This window comes from Cornus florida, unplaced genomic scaffold (assembly GCF_030987335.1).
Source record: "Cornus florida cultivar Cherokee Brave unplaced genomic scaffold, ASM3098733v1 CherokeeBrave_3.0.0_Hap2_Chr07, whole genome shotgun sequence".
NCBI classification, from domain to species: Eukaryota; Viridiplantae; Streptophyta; class Magnoliopsida; order Cornales; family Cornaceae; genus Cornus; species Cornus florida.
In genome coordinates this window covers 11932333-11944641 of record NW_026775577.1, presented here as the reverse complement: position 1 = coordinate 11944641, position 12309 = coordinate 11932333, and the positions used below count along the sequence as shown (strand labels likewise).

Below are 12309 nucleotides of genomic sequence, written 5' to 3'. Positions count from 1 at the left end.
AGTGAATCGTGATGATACTTGGCAACATAATTAGCTTTTATTTAGATGTGTTGTATCCAACCTGTGATTTATTTTAGTTTACTGAGACACAGTAAAACTTCACTGATGTAATATATCTAGTTCTTTATGTGCATCTATTTCTGGGAAGGGTCTGTACCAGTTCTTTATTTGGACTACTTAAGTAAATCTCTCTCTCTCCCTCTCTCTCTCTCTCTCTCCCACACACACACCCGCCGGTGCCAAAAGCATTCTGACAGCTAAATTGGAAGTTCAATTTGAGATCCCAGTAGAACTCTGATTAAGTCAAAGCCTGCATTCCCTCTAGTAACATTACTCTCTTTGAAAGACTACCAAATAGTCTCATCGGGCAGGCTAGTAATGAATGTAGGAAATTCAGGAACGTTTTTGTATCACTTCTTTATTTGGACTATTGAAGTGTGTGTGTGTATATATATATATATATCTCACACACACACGCATCGGGGCCAGAAGCATTCTGACGGCCAAATTGGATGTTCAAATCGAAACTCCAGTAATCTCTTATTTAAGTCAAACCTGCAGTCCCTCTAGATTATTGCTGAATCTATGGTTTCAAGTCATTTATCTTTTGCCTATCTTCGATTTAGTGTTCATGAGAATTTGACAAGTCTCAATTTATCGGATGGACACCATTTCAGTGGAGTCCTTAATTTTTCCATTCAATTGCCGAATCCAAAGCATGTTTTATGGTTTTTTATTTGTTCACCTAGTTATGACGCCCCAGTTATTTTTCATATTGTGAATCTTGCAACCTCAATACGTATTCCTCGACCTATCCTTTCACCATACAATGATATACTTACTGATATATTATTGCATTCCAAATCAGTTCGACAGAAGTTGCTGAATCTCAATTCTGTTGGTTACTTGTTCTTTAGGCATATGCAGAAGAAGAAGAGAGAAGAGAGGCTGAAGAAAAGAAGAGAATCGAGAGACAAGCTATTTCAAGATGGTATCAGCTTCTTTCGTCGATTGTTACCCGGCAAAGGTTGAACAACACTTACGGCGATGGTGAGCCGTCACAAATATATGATGGCATTCAGAAAGGGGAGGATAAAGTTGGTTCAGAAAATGTTGTTAATGGGGATGGCAAACAATCTACTGTTTGTCAGCAACAGGACGTACGAGAAAGCAAGCTAGATGTTTCAGCAAGGTTTCCTTTTGCCTATCTCCACCCCGGCGAAAACCAAAGCTAATACTTGGAGCAAGTCTTGAATGAGCCCCTGGAAAGCTTGGTGCAAATAAACGAATTTTTATTCTACGTTTCCGAGCTATATATCCTTGTTTAATTCTGGTCATTGAATAATTGAACGAATACTATGGACCTATTTTTCTGCAAGAAAGAACATACCAGTTCTCCGCCTCCCCGTTTTCTCTTCCTGTTTGAACTCTCCACCAAACATGTAACTTCTAAAAGCAAATCTTTCAATTGGGTTTCAAGTTTCAACTAAAAAAGTGCTCAAAAAATATCAAGAGCACATACCCAAACAGAACTCAAGAGCTGGGCAAGTTTATTTCGTAAAGGACAACACGTGTAGATTCTACTGTTTTGTCCCACATCGGTTATGGGAAGAAGAGTGGAGAGAGTAGGTGATTATAAAAGAGGAGGCCCAATTATGTTCAAAGCATACCTTTCTCGGCCTTTTGGCTAAGATCAAGTGTAGTATCTGTTCTTATCAGTTTAATATCTGATACGTGGGCCAATGGCTCACACGATATTAAATTTATTTTTTGAGGGGGAGAGTCCATCACAGTAGCTTGCTGCTGGGGCTCTTGAGCGTCGCCTTGGTGTTGCACTATTACCTTGGCCTGGCGCACCCCACCCAAATTTAGTACCAAAATTTTATTCTCTTTTCAAGGCTTGAAACTCTTTGCAGAGTTTTACTTACATTAACGATGAGCCCACCAACAATGGACTATATTGATATGTCCCCAGTAATAACGGCTTACAACCCAAAGAGGTAACTTTTAGGCCTGTTAACCCAGAAGGGCTTGTATAACCCAAATAAAGTGTTTTTTCAGCCTATAACAAAAAAACATACATTGGACAAGTGTGTATACATGTATTTGTGATTGGATTGGATTATATGTGTATTTCTTATCGAACACTTTATACGCACAAAAAAACTTTTAAAATTTTTGTGCAATATCCCTTCTTTTTTAGTGTATATTTGTTATTAAATCACATTAGACTCTGACGGGTGAGTAGGTAAGTATTGTTCTTTGCATAATCGTAATCAATGTATAATTTAGAATAAATATATTCAAAATGGTGTTTTGTTAGAGAAGGCAAAATGGCTGAAAATTGGATTTTCCAATTCACTTAGATATGCCAATTGGCAATTCAATGCAAAATGTTGGGGTATTGACTGCAAAAAAAGTGAAGGGAAATCATTTCTTTGAGAACTATTGACATGTTCCTTCTGAAGAAAATCAACTTCTCTTACAAGTTTCTATACCAAGTGTTGTTTGAGATTTCAGTTTCACAGGCAAAAAAAATGTAACCCGCCGATTCAGTGCTCCCAAACAAGAAGAGAGATGCTAGCGACAAGAGAGGTGGTCTCCACATGGCTAATAGGCACGACGGTCACTAGCATTATTCTGTTTGAAAGACTACCATACCAGGAATGTAGGAAATTCAGGGACTTTTTTTTTATCTCTTCTTTATTTGGACTATTGAAGTATATATACATATCTCACACACACACATCGGGCCAGAAGCATTCTGACAGCTAATTTGGAAGTTCAAATTGAAACCTTAGTAGATCTTTGATTAAGTCAAACATTCATTCCCTCTAGATTATTGCTGAATCTATGGTTTCAAGTCACTTATTTCTCGTTTGCCTAGCTTTGATTTGGTGTTGAATGAGCCACTCAAAAGCTTGACGCAAATAAAAAAAAATTTGTTTTACATCTCGGAGCTATATATCCTTGTCTAATTCTAGCCATTGAATAATTGAAACTTTGACAAATAACTATGGGTTTGTGCAGATTCTACTCTTTTGTCCTACATTGGTTTTGAATAAGAAGAGTGAGAGAGTAGCTCATTATAAAAAAAGGAGGCCCAGCAATATTCAAAGCATACCTTTCTCGGCCCTTTTGGCTAAGATCAAGTGTAATATATGTTCTTATCAGTTTAATATCTGATACGTTGGCCAATGGCCCACTCGATATTAAATTTATTTTTTGAGGTGGAGGGCCCACCACAGTAGCTTGCTGCTGAGGCTCTCGAGCGTCGCCTTGGCGTTGCACTATTGCCTCGTCCTGGCGCACCCCACCCAAATCAAGTACCAAAATTTTGGGCTCCTCTCTCCTTTTGTTAGAAGGTTTCACCACCAACAAACGCACTCCCAAAATTGTTTGTTAGGATCTTAAATAGTTTGGAAAAGCCCATAATTTATGGTTCTTTTAGGCCCAAACCCAAAAGGACGAGTGTTTCTGGCCCATAACAAAAAATACCCTAAGAGTTAACGTTTTTGTCAAGTAGTGTTGTGTATTTGTGATTAGAGGTGATGGGTGTGTTATAGTTTTTGTATGCACAAAAAATTGACTTAAATACATATTTCATGATGACAGAAATCAATTTATAATTTAGAATAAATATATTTAAAAAGGTGCTTTGTTAGAATAGGTTAAATGACTGAAAATTGGATGTTTGTTCTCATTGGCAATTCACTTAGATATGCCTATGCAAAATGTTGGGGGTATTAACTCTGCAAAAAAGTGAAGGGATATCATTTCTTTGTACAACTATTATTGACATTCCTTCTGAAGAAAATCAACTTCTTTTACAGGTTTCAATATCAAATGTTATTTGAGATTTCAGTTTCACAGGCAAAAAATGTAGCCCGATTCAGTGTTCCAAAAACAAGAAGAGGGATGCTAGCGACAAGCGTGGCAATTTTGGTATTCGGGGAGGGATGCTAGCGACAAGCGTGGTCCTCACATGGCTAATAGTCACGACTGTCACTAGCATTACTCATCAGGGTAATCCATATCTGTAACTGGAGAATGAATTGCCAGACAACAAGAATATTGATCTTGTAGGTGCCTGCCAGTGACTATGTTTGCATACTATTCATATGACTAGCCTATTAGCAACTCCATTGGTGATGACAATATTGAAAATTTTAAACACAATCTGATATATGTTTACATCAAATTTTGCTTTGATCTCAGTAAACAAGACCATTCAAATACAAAAAAATTTGTCCCTTCCCAACAAAAGAAAGAAAATATGTTTTTACTAGCCTTGGTTAGGCCAAGTAGCCAGCTTTTACACAGGTATAGAAATGCATTGAACATCTTTTTTACCCCTTTCCCCAAATGATTTTCACTTTCCTCTGAAAAAAGTGGTAAAGAGGAGTTGATTAGTATCTTCAAAAACTTTGGATCCTAGAAATCCTGATAAAATGTGCCAAACATTAGTTTGTAGTCTCTGCTCTTTCATTGCATTCCTTTTTCAACATGATCAATCCAATCTCTCACACAACTTAACTTGCAAGTGAACTCCAAGTCTCCAATCTGCATTTTTCTTGCAAAGAAAAACTTCGATATGAAAACCGTATCAACTTCTTTAAGGGAGGGGGGCAAAGTCCACAGCCTAAAGGCAGATATTCGCTGCCATTCCTCTCACAGTTCAACGACGACCAAGAAGTGTCGTCTTGGTTTTGAGATTCGAGTGGAGGAGGAAAGGTTGGTTTACTGGAATATCTTTAGCAAAGATGAATTTTACTGTATTTTTTTATGCAATTAAATTGAGAATGCAACATCTCGTAACACTATTGTTAAATATCATCAAAAACTCATCTTTGCTAAAGATATTTATATAAAACTTATGCAGATTGAAGATTAGAAATTTTAAAAACTCATCTTTGCTAAAGAAATTTTCATATATAAATAAAAGATATAAAACTTTAATAAGGTAATAATAAGAGTATGAGCTTTTGATGGTTCTAAACACTACATTTTCCATTACTTTCAAAGAAGTGATGGAAGCATTTCTCATTACTTTGGTGGTTCACACCCTTTTTAATTATTTGTGGTCCAACTTTTAGCGACGTAAGAAATTGCTTAAACATTGACAGTGGTCTGAAGTCAATGTGACCAATACAGAGCCATAAATGGCGGGATAAGAAAAACACTGAAAATACATTTTCTTTTCTTAATTTTCATATGATGACTTTAAACCCTCAAACTTTCTATCATCTTAATAATTTCAGGACCTACCACTGGACTACATTGTGGAAAATCTTAATATGAATTTGTAACGACCCTAAACTGATACCATTTATAGATAATAAAAAAAAATCGGTATGTCCTCCGCTAAAAATCGTCCTACAACAACCTATTTAAATGCATTTTTAACCTGTCCCAACACAATAAATATCTAATACATTTCATGGTGATACAACCACAAAGTATATCATCCAGGTATTATAATTACAATCCCAAAATACAAGATTAATATTAAATGTCCATGCTCTACAACATTTAGACAGCTTATATAAAAGTTACAGTCCATAGGTATAATTATAATATTAAAAGTCCATAAGTCGTCGTACAAAATACATTATGCTTAGTTTTACAAAAATAGTGAGACCCAAGTACAAAAACAACAAAATAAGCTCAGCATTGTTATGCAATAAGTACAAAAATAGTGAGACCCAAGTACAAAATACATTATGCAAGTTTATTTGTAGGTTCTACTATTTTGTCCCACATCGGTTGTGAGGAAGAAGAGTGGAGAGAGTAGGTGATTCTAAAACAGGAGGCCCAGTATTGTTCAAAGCATACCTTTCTTGGTCTTTTGGCTAATATCAAGTGTAATATCTGTTCTTATTAGTGTAATATTTGATACGTGGGTCAATGGCCCACACGATATTAAATTTATTTTTTGAAGGGAAGGGTCCATCACAGTGGCTTGCTGCTGGGGCTCTTGAGCGTTGCCTTGGCCTGGCTTACTCAACCCAAATCTAGTACCAATTTATTTTTTTATTTATTTATTTTTCTCCCTCTCTCTTTTTGCAAGGCTTGCAACCATGGGCCTGAGTTTACTTACATTTAGGATGGTTCCGCCAACAATGGACTAAATTGATATACCCTGTAATAAAGGCCTACAATCAAAAGATTTGACCCAAATAAAGTGTCTTTTCGCCCCCATAACAAAAAAATTACTTTAGACAATGCGTATTTGTGATACATGGGTAAATATAAGTTTGTATTTGTGATTGGATTATGTGTATTTGTTTTTGAACTACATCTCTGATTGAATTATATGTGCATTTGTTATTGAATTACATCTTATAAATAAAATTTGCCAATTTTAGAGATTGGATTATACGTGCATTTGTTATTGAATCACATCTTATAAATAAAATTTGCCAATTTTTCGAGTTAAGTTGATTCAGATTGTTTTGATTTCTTATTTGTTTGTCGCACAAAAAACACTTTTTAAAATTTTAGGTAGAAAAGGCTTTTAGAGTTGTCTAATATCCCTTCTTTTTTCACATATTTTTATGAATGCACTTTTTTGATATAGAAGTATGTTTTTTTTAGTGTATATTTGCTATTAGATCACATTAGACTCTGACGGGTGAGTAGGTAAGCATTGTCCATTGTATAATCGTAATATTTGCATTTGTGAAAAAATTAACTTAAATACATTTTTTATGATAACAAAAATCAATGTATAATTTAGAATAAATATATTCAAAATGGTGTTTTGTTAGAGATGGCTAAATGGCTGAAAATTGGATGTTCCAATTGGCAATTCACTTAGATATGCCAAGACTACCAAATAGTTTCATAAGGCATTTCAGGCTAGTAAATTTATCCGTACTGGGAATGTAGGAAATTCAGGGACATTTTTTATCACTTCTTTATTTGGACTATTGAAGTATATATCTCACACACACGCATCGGGCCAAAAGCATTCTAACAGCTAAATTGGAAGTTTAAATTGAAACCTTAGTAGATCTCTGATTAAGTCAAACCTTCATTCCCTCTAGATTATTGTTGAATCTATGGTTTCAAGTCACTTATTTCTCTTTTGCCTATCTTCGATTTGGTGTTGAATGAGCCCCTCAAAAGCTTGACGCAAATAAACTAATTGTTGATTTTACTCTTATGTCACATATTGGTTATGAATAAGAAGAGTGGGAGGGTAGGTTATTATAAAAAAGGAGGCCCAGATTTATTCAAAGCATACATTTCTCGGCCTTTTGGCTAAGATCAAATGTAGTATCTGTTCTTATCAGTTTAATATTTGATACGTGGGCCAGGGCCAATGGCCCACACGATATTAAATTTATTTTTTGAGGGGGAGTGCCCATCATAGTAGATTCCTGCTGGGGCACTCGAGCTTCGCCTTGGTGTTGCACTATTGTCTTGGCCTGGCGCACCCCACCCAAATCAAGTACCAAATTTTGATTCTCCATGCAAGAATTGAAATTTTGGGCCAATCTTTCTTTTTGTTAAGACTCCCACATTATTTTTGATGGGACCTAAAATAGTTGGATGGGCCCATGTAGTGGGTTATTTTTCAGGTGTCTTTTTGGCCCAACTCGTGTCTTTCTAGCCCATAACAAAATATTTCAAAAAAGAGTTTGCGTTTTGGACAACTGACAATTACATATTTTTGTTGGGTCAGAAGAGACCTCCAATATTGCATTTGTTTGTAACTCACATGACTGAATTGGATTATACACTAGCAGTATTGGATTACACTGAACAGTATTGAATCACACTGAACAATATTAAATCTCACTGTCTTTTGATATTATAACATGTGCATTTGTCACGCCTCGAAAATGCTAACAAAATGCCATGATACCATTTCGTTAAGACCCGAAAATTCCAATAAAATCCTCAATTTATTCAACTCAAAATACATCAAAATATACTAGGATCGTAAAAAAAATACCCTCTTTTATACAAAATCAATTTCCTCAAATATACACAAAAATTCTCCAAATAGAAAAAAATTTAAATCTCGCAACGCTAACTCTTCAGGCTAAGCCCGAATCTAGCAATCCCCGTTCATCTTCGATACCTGAAACTGGAGGGTGGTGAGACTGAAAGTCCCAGTAGGAAAAACCATAACAAGAATTTCATGAAGGTTTAATAAAACAACTTCACAAAATATACATAGTCATGTGAGTTTATATGCAAAATACATATGCATTTAATTAAAACATTTAATCAAAATTATTGAAGCAAAATCACCCCAAGCCATTCAAGGTATAGAGAACCCTACACTGAAAAATAATTTCTTTACTAGATCATCAAAGCCTCAAGCTCCGGCCTCCTCTGCAACTCTCGGCTCCCTCTCTATCCTCAAACTCTCAGTGTCTTCGCTCTCGGCTCATTGTCTCTCAACTTTCCTTTATTTTTTTTTTCCTTCTCTATATACTAACTTAGTGACCCTCAATACTCAAATATATAGGCAAATGCATTCCACGGACACAAGCCCACCAACTGCTCACCAAACAAACTTCAAAAATATCTCATTCCTATACATCAGACCAAACCAACGTGAAGCCCACAAATTTTTGGCCGAACGAATCAGTTAGTGGGCCCCGCCACCTTTTTTTTTACGTTACATCTCGGCCAGCCCACCTGCTCCTCCTCGTCATTTCATTCTTGTTTTTTTTTTTTTTTTCATCATTTCTTTCTCTCTTAATATTTCTATCAGAAAGCATTATCACAATATAAACCCACATGCACAACGAATTTGGCCCAACAATTCAACCCATGGGACCCGCTAAACACACCATTTCCTTTCTTCTTTTCTTTCTCTCTATCTCTGTTGGCAGCCCTCATCACCAACAAATTACATATATATATATATATATATATATATATATATCATTTCTTTCTATCTTAATATTTCTATCAGAAAGCATTATCACAATATAAACCCACATGCACAATGAATTTGGCCCAACAATTCAACCCATGGGACCCGCCAAACACACCATTTCCTTTCTTCTTTTCTTTCTCTCTATCTCTGTTGGCAGCCCTCATCACCAACAAATTATATATATATATATATATATATATATATATATATATGTAACAAAATCAACTAACCATTAAACATCATTTTGGTGAGACCCGCCCACCATTACCACTTCTCTTTCCTCTTCCTATTTCGGCTACAGCATCACCATTTGATTCCAATAATCCTGTACAAAACTCCACTAACTTAATAAATAAATGATTAAATAAAATTAATTTACTAAAATTAACACTAAAAAACAAAATATTAATAACCCAAAATCTCCAATTGGGTAAGTCTCCAATTAAAATTACATACCCAATCTTAACAACTACGAATCATGAAATAAATTAAAATCCTAAAAATCCGGGTTGTCACAACATTTATGAAAAAATTGACTTAAATACATATTTCATAATGACATAAATCAATGTATAATTTAGAATAAATATATTTTAAAAAGTTGCTTTGTTAAAGAATTGGATGTTCCCATTGGCAATTCACTTAGATATGCCTACTCAAAATGTTGGGGGTATAGACTCTATAAAAAAGTGAAGGGAAATCATTTCTCTGCACAACTATTATTGATATGTTCCTTATGAAGAAAATCAACTTCTCTTACAGGTTTCAATACCAAATATTGTTTGAGATTCCAGTTTCACACGCAAAAAGTGTGGCCCGATTCGGTGTTCCCAAACAAGAAGAGAGATTCTAGCGACAAGCGTGACAATTTTGGCGATTGAATGAAGTGGTCCCCACATAGATGTGGTGGTTCCCACATGACTGATAGTCGTGACTGTCACTAGCATTACTAATTAGGGTAATCCATATCTATAACTAGAGAATGAATTGCCAAACAACAAGAATATTTCCTATAGGTGCTTGCCAATGACTATGTTTGCATTCTATTCATACGACTAGCTAATTAGCAACTCCATTGATGATAACAATATTTAAATACAATCTGATATATGTTTACATATCAATTCAAATTTTTTATATTAGCACCTTCTCTCCTTGGGGAGGGTGGCAGTAGATTAGATACCTCTCAAGCTAACAATGTGGTCAGTTATTTAATGTTAGTGAATCGTGATGATACTTGGCAACATAATTAGCTTTTATTTAGATGTGTTGTATCCAACCTGTGATTTATTTTAGTTTACTGAGACACTGTAAAACTTCACTGATGTAATATATCTAGTTCTTTATGTGCATCTATTTCTGGCAAGGGTCTGTACCAGTTCTTTATTTGGACTACTTAAGTAAATCTCTCTCTCTCCCTCTCTCTCTCTCTCTCTCTCACACACACCCGCCGGTGCCAAAAGCATTCTGACAGCTAAATTGGAAGTTCAATTTGAGATCCCAGTAGAACTCTGATTAAGTCAAAGCCTGCATTCCCTCTAGTAACATTACTCTCTTTGAAAGACTACCAAATAGTCTCCTCGGGCAGGCTAGTAATGAATGTAGGAAATTCAGGAACGTTTTTGTATCACTTCTTTATTTGGACTATTGAAGTGTGTGTGTGTATATATATATATATATATATCTCACACACACACGCATCGGGGCCAGAAGCATTCTGACGGCCAAATTGGATGTTCAAATCGAAACTCCAGTAATCTCTTATTTAAGTCAAACCTGCAGTCCCTCTAGATTATTGCTGAATCTATGGTTTCAAGTCATTTATCTTTTGCCTATCTTCGATTTAGTGTTCATGAGAATTTGACAAGTCTCAATTTATCGGATGGACACCATTTCAGTGGAGTCCTTAATTTTTCCATTCAATTGCCGAATCCAAAGCATGTTTTATGGTTTTTTATTTGTTCACCTAGTTATGACGCCCCAGTTATTTTTCATATTGTGAATCTTGCAACCTCAATACGTATTCCTCGACCTATCCTTTCACCATACAATGATATACTTACTGATATATTATTGCATTCCAAATCAGTTCGACAGAAGTTGCTGAATCTCAATTCTGTTGGTTACTTGTTCTTTAGGCATATGCAGAAGAAGAAGAGAGAAGAGAGGCTGAAGAAAAGAAGAGAATCGAGAGGCAAGCTATTTCAAGATGGTATCAGCTTCTTTCGTCGATTGTTACCCGGCAAAGGTTGAACAACACTTACGGCGATGTTGAGCCGTCACAAATATATGATGGCATTCAGAAAGGGGAGGATAAAGTTGGTTCAGAAAATGTTGTTAATGGGGATGGCAAACAATCTACTGTTTGTCAGCAACAGGAAAGCAAGCTAGATGTTTCAGCAAGGTTTCCTTTTGCCTATCTCTACCCCGGCGAAAACCAAAGCTAATACTTGGAGCAAGTCTTGAATGAGCCCCTGGAAAGCTTGGTGCAAATAAACGAATTTTTATTCTACGTTTCCGAGCTATATATCCTTGTTTAATTCTGGTCATTGAATAATTGAACGAATACTATGGACCTATTTTTCTGCAATAAAGAACATACCAGTTCTCCGCCTCCTTGTTTTCTCTTCCTGTTTGAACTCTCCACCAAACATGTAACTTCTAAAAGCAAATCTTTCAATTGGGTTTCAAGTTTCAACTAAAAAAGTGCTCAAAAAATATCAAGAGCACATACCCAAACAGAACTCAAGAGCTGGGCAAGTTTATTTCGTAAAGGACAACACGTGTAGATTCTACTGTTTTGTCCCACATCGGTTATGGGAAGAAGAGTGGAGAGAGTAGGTGATTATAAAAGAGGAGGCCCAATTATGTTCAAAGCATACCTTTCTCGGCCTTTTGGCTAAGATCAAGTGTAGTATCTGTTCTTATCAGTTTAATATCTGATACGTGGGCCAATGGCTCACACGATATTAAATTTATTTTTTGAGGGGGAGAGTCCATCACAGTAGCTTACTGCTGGGGCTCTTGAGCGTCGCCTTGGTGTTGCACTATTACCTTGGCCTGGCACACCCCACCCAAATTTAGTACCAAAATTTTATTCTCTTTTCAAGGCTTGAAACTCTTTGCAGAGTTTTACTTACATTAACGATGAGCCCACCAACAATGAACTATATTGATATGTCCCCTTTTAGGCCTGTTAACCCAGAAGGGCTTGTATAACCCAAAAAAGTGTTTTTTCAGCCTATAACAAAAAAACATACATTGGACAAGTGTGTATACATGTATTTGTGATTGGATTGGATTATATGTGTATTTCTTATCGAACCACATTATACGCACAAAAAAACTTTTAAAATTTTTGTGCAATATCCCTTCTTTTTTCAAAGATATTGAAGTACGTTTTTTTA

General features: G+C 35.7%; 4 non-coding genes and 1 pseudogene across 4 annotated transcripts; all 5 read left to right on the top strand.

The window, feature by feature from the left end:
* The first annotated feature begins 1666 nt into the window (after nt 1–1666).
* Nucleotides 1667–1862, top strand: LOC132267900 (U2 spliceosomal RNA). The gene has a single exon (XR_009469122.1). It is a non-coding gene; the product is annotated as a U2 spliceosomal RNA (small nuclear RNA).
* A 1258-nt stretch (nt 1863–3120) lies between these two features.
* LOC132268041 (U2 spliceosomal RNA) lies at nt 3121–3317 on the top strand. Its single transcript, XR_009469183.1, has one exon. It is a non-coding gene; the product is annotated as a U2 spliceosomal RNA (small nuclear RNA).
* Nucleotides 3318–5831: 2514 nt separating this feature from the next.
* Nucleotides 5832–6017, top strand: LOC132268072 (U2 spliceosomal RNA; annotated as a pseudogene).
* Nucleotides 6018–7245: 1228 nt separating this feature from the next.
* Nucleotides 7246–7447, top strand: LOC132268066 (U2 spliceosomal RNA). The gene has a single exon (XR_009469206.1). It is a non-coding gene; the product is annotated as a U2 spliceosomal RNA (small nuclear RNA).
* Nucleotides 7448–11780: 4333 nt separating this feature from the next.
* On the top strand, nt 11781–11976 carry LOC132267970 (U2 spliceosomal RNA). The gene has a single exon (XR_009469144.1). It is a non-coding gene; the product is annotated as a U2 spliceosomal RNA (small nuclear RNA).
* Nucleotides 11977–12309: the final 333 nt, after the last annotated feature.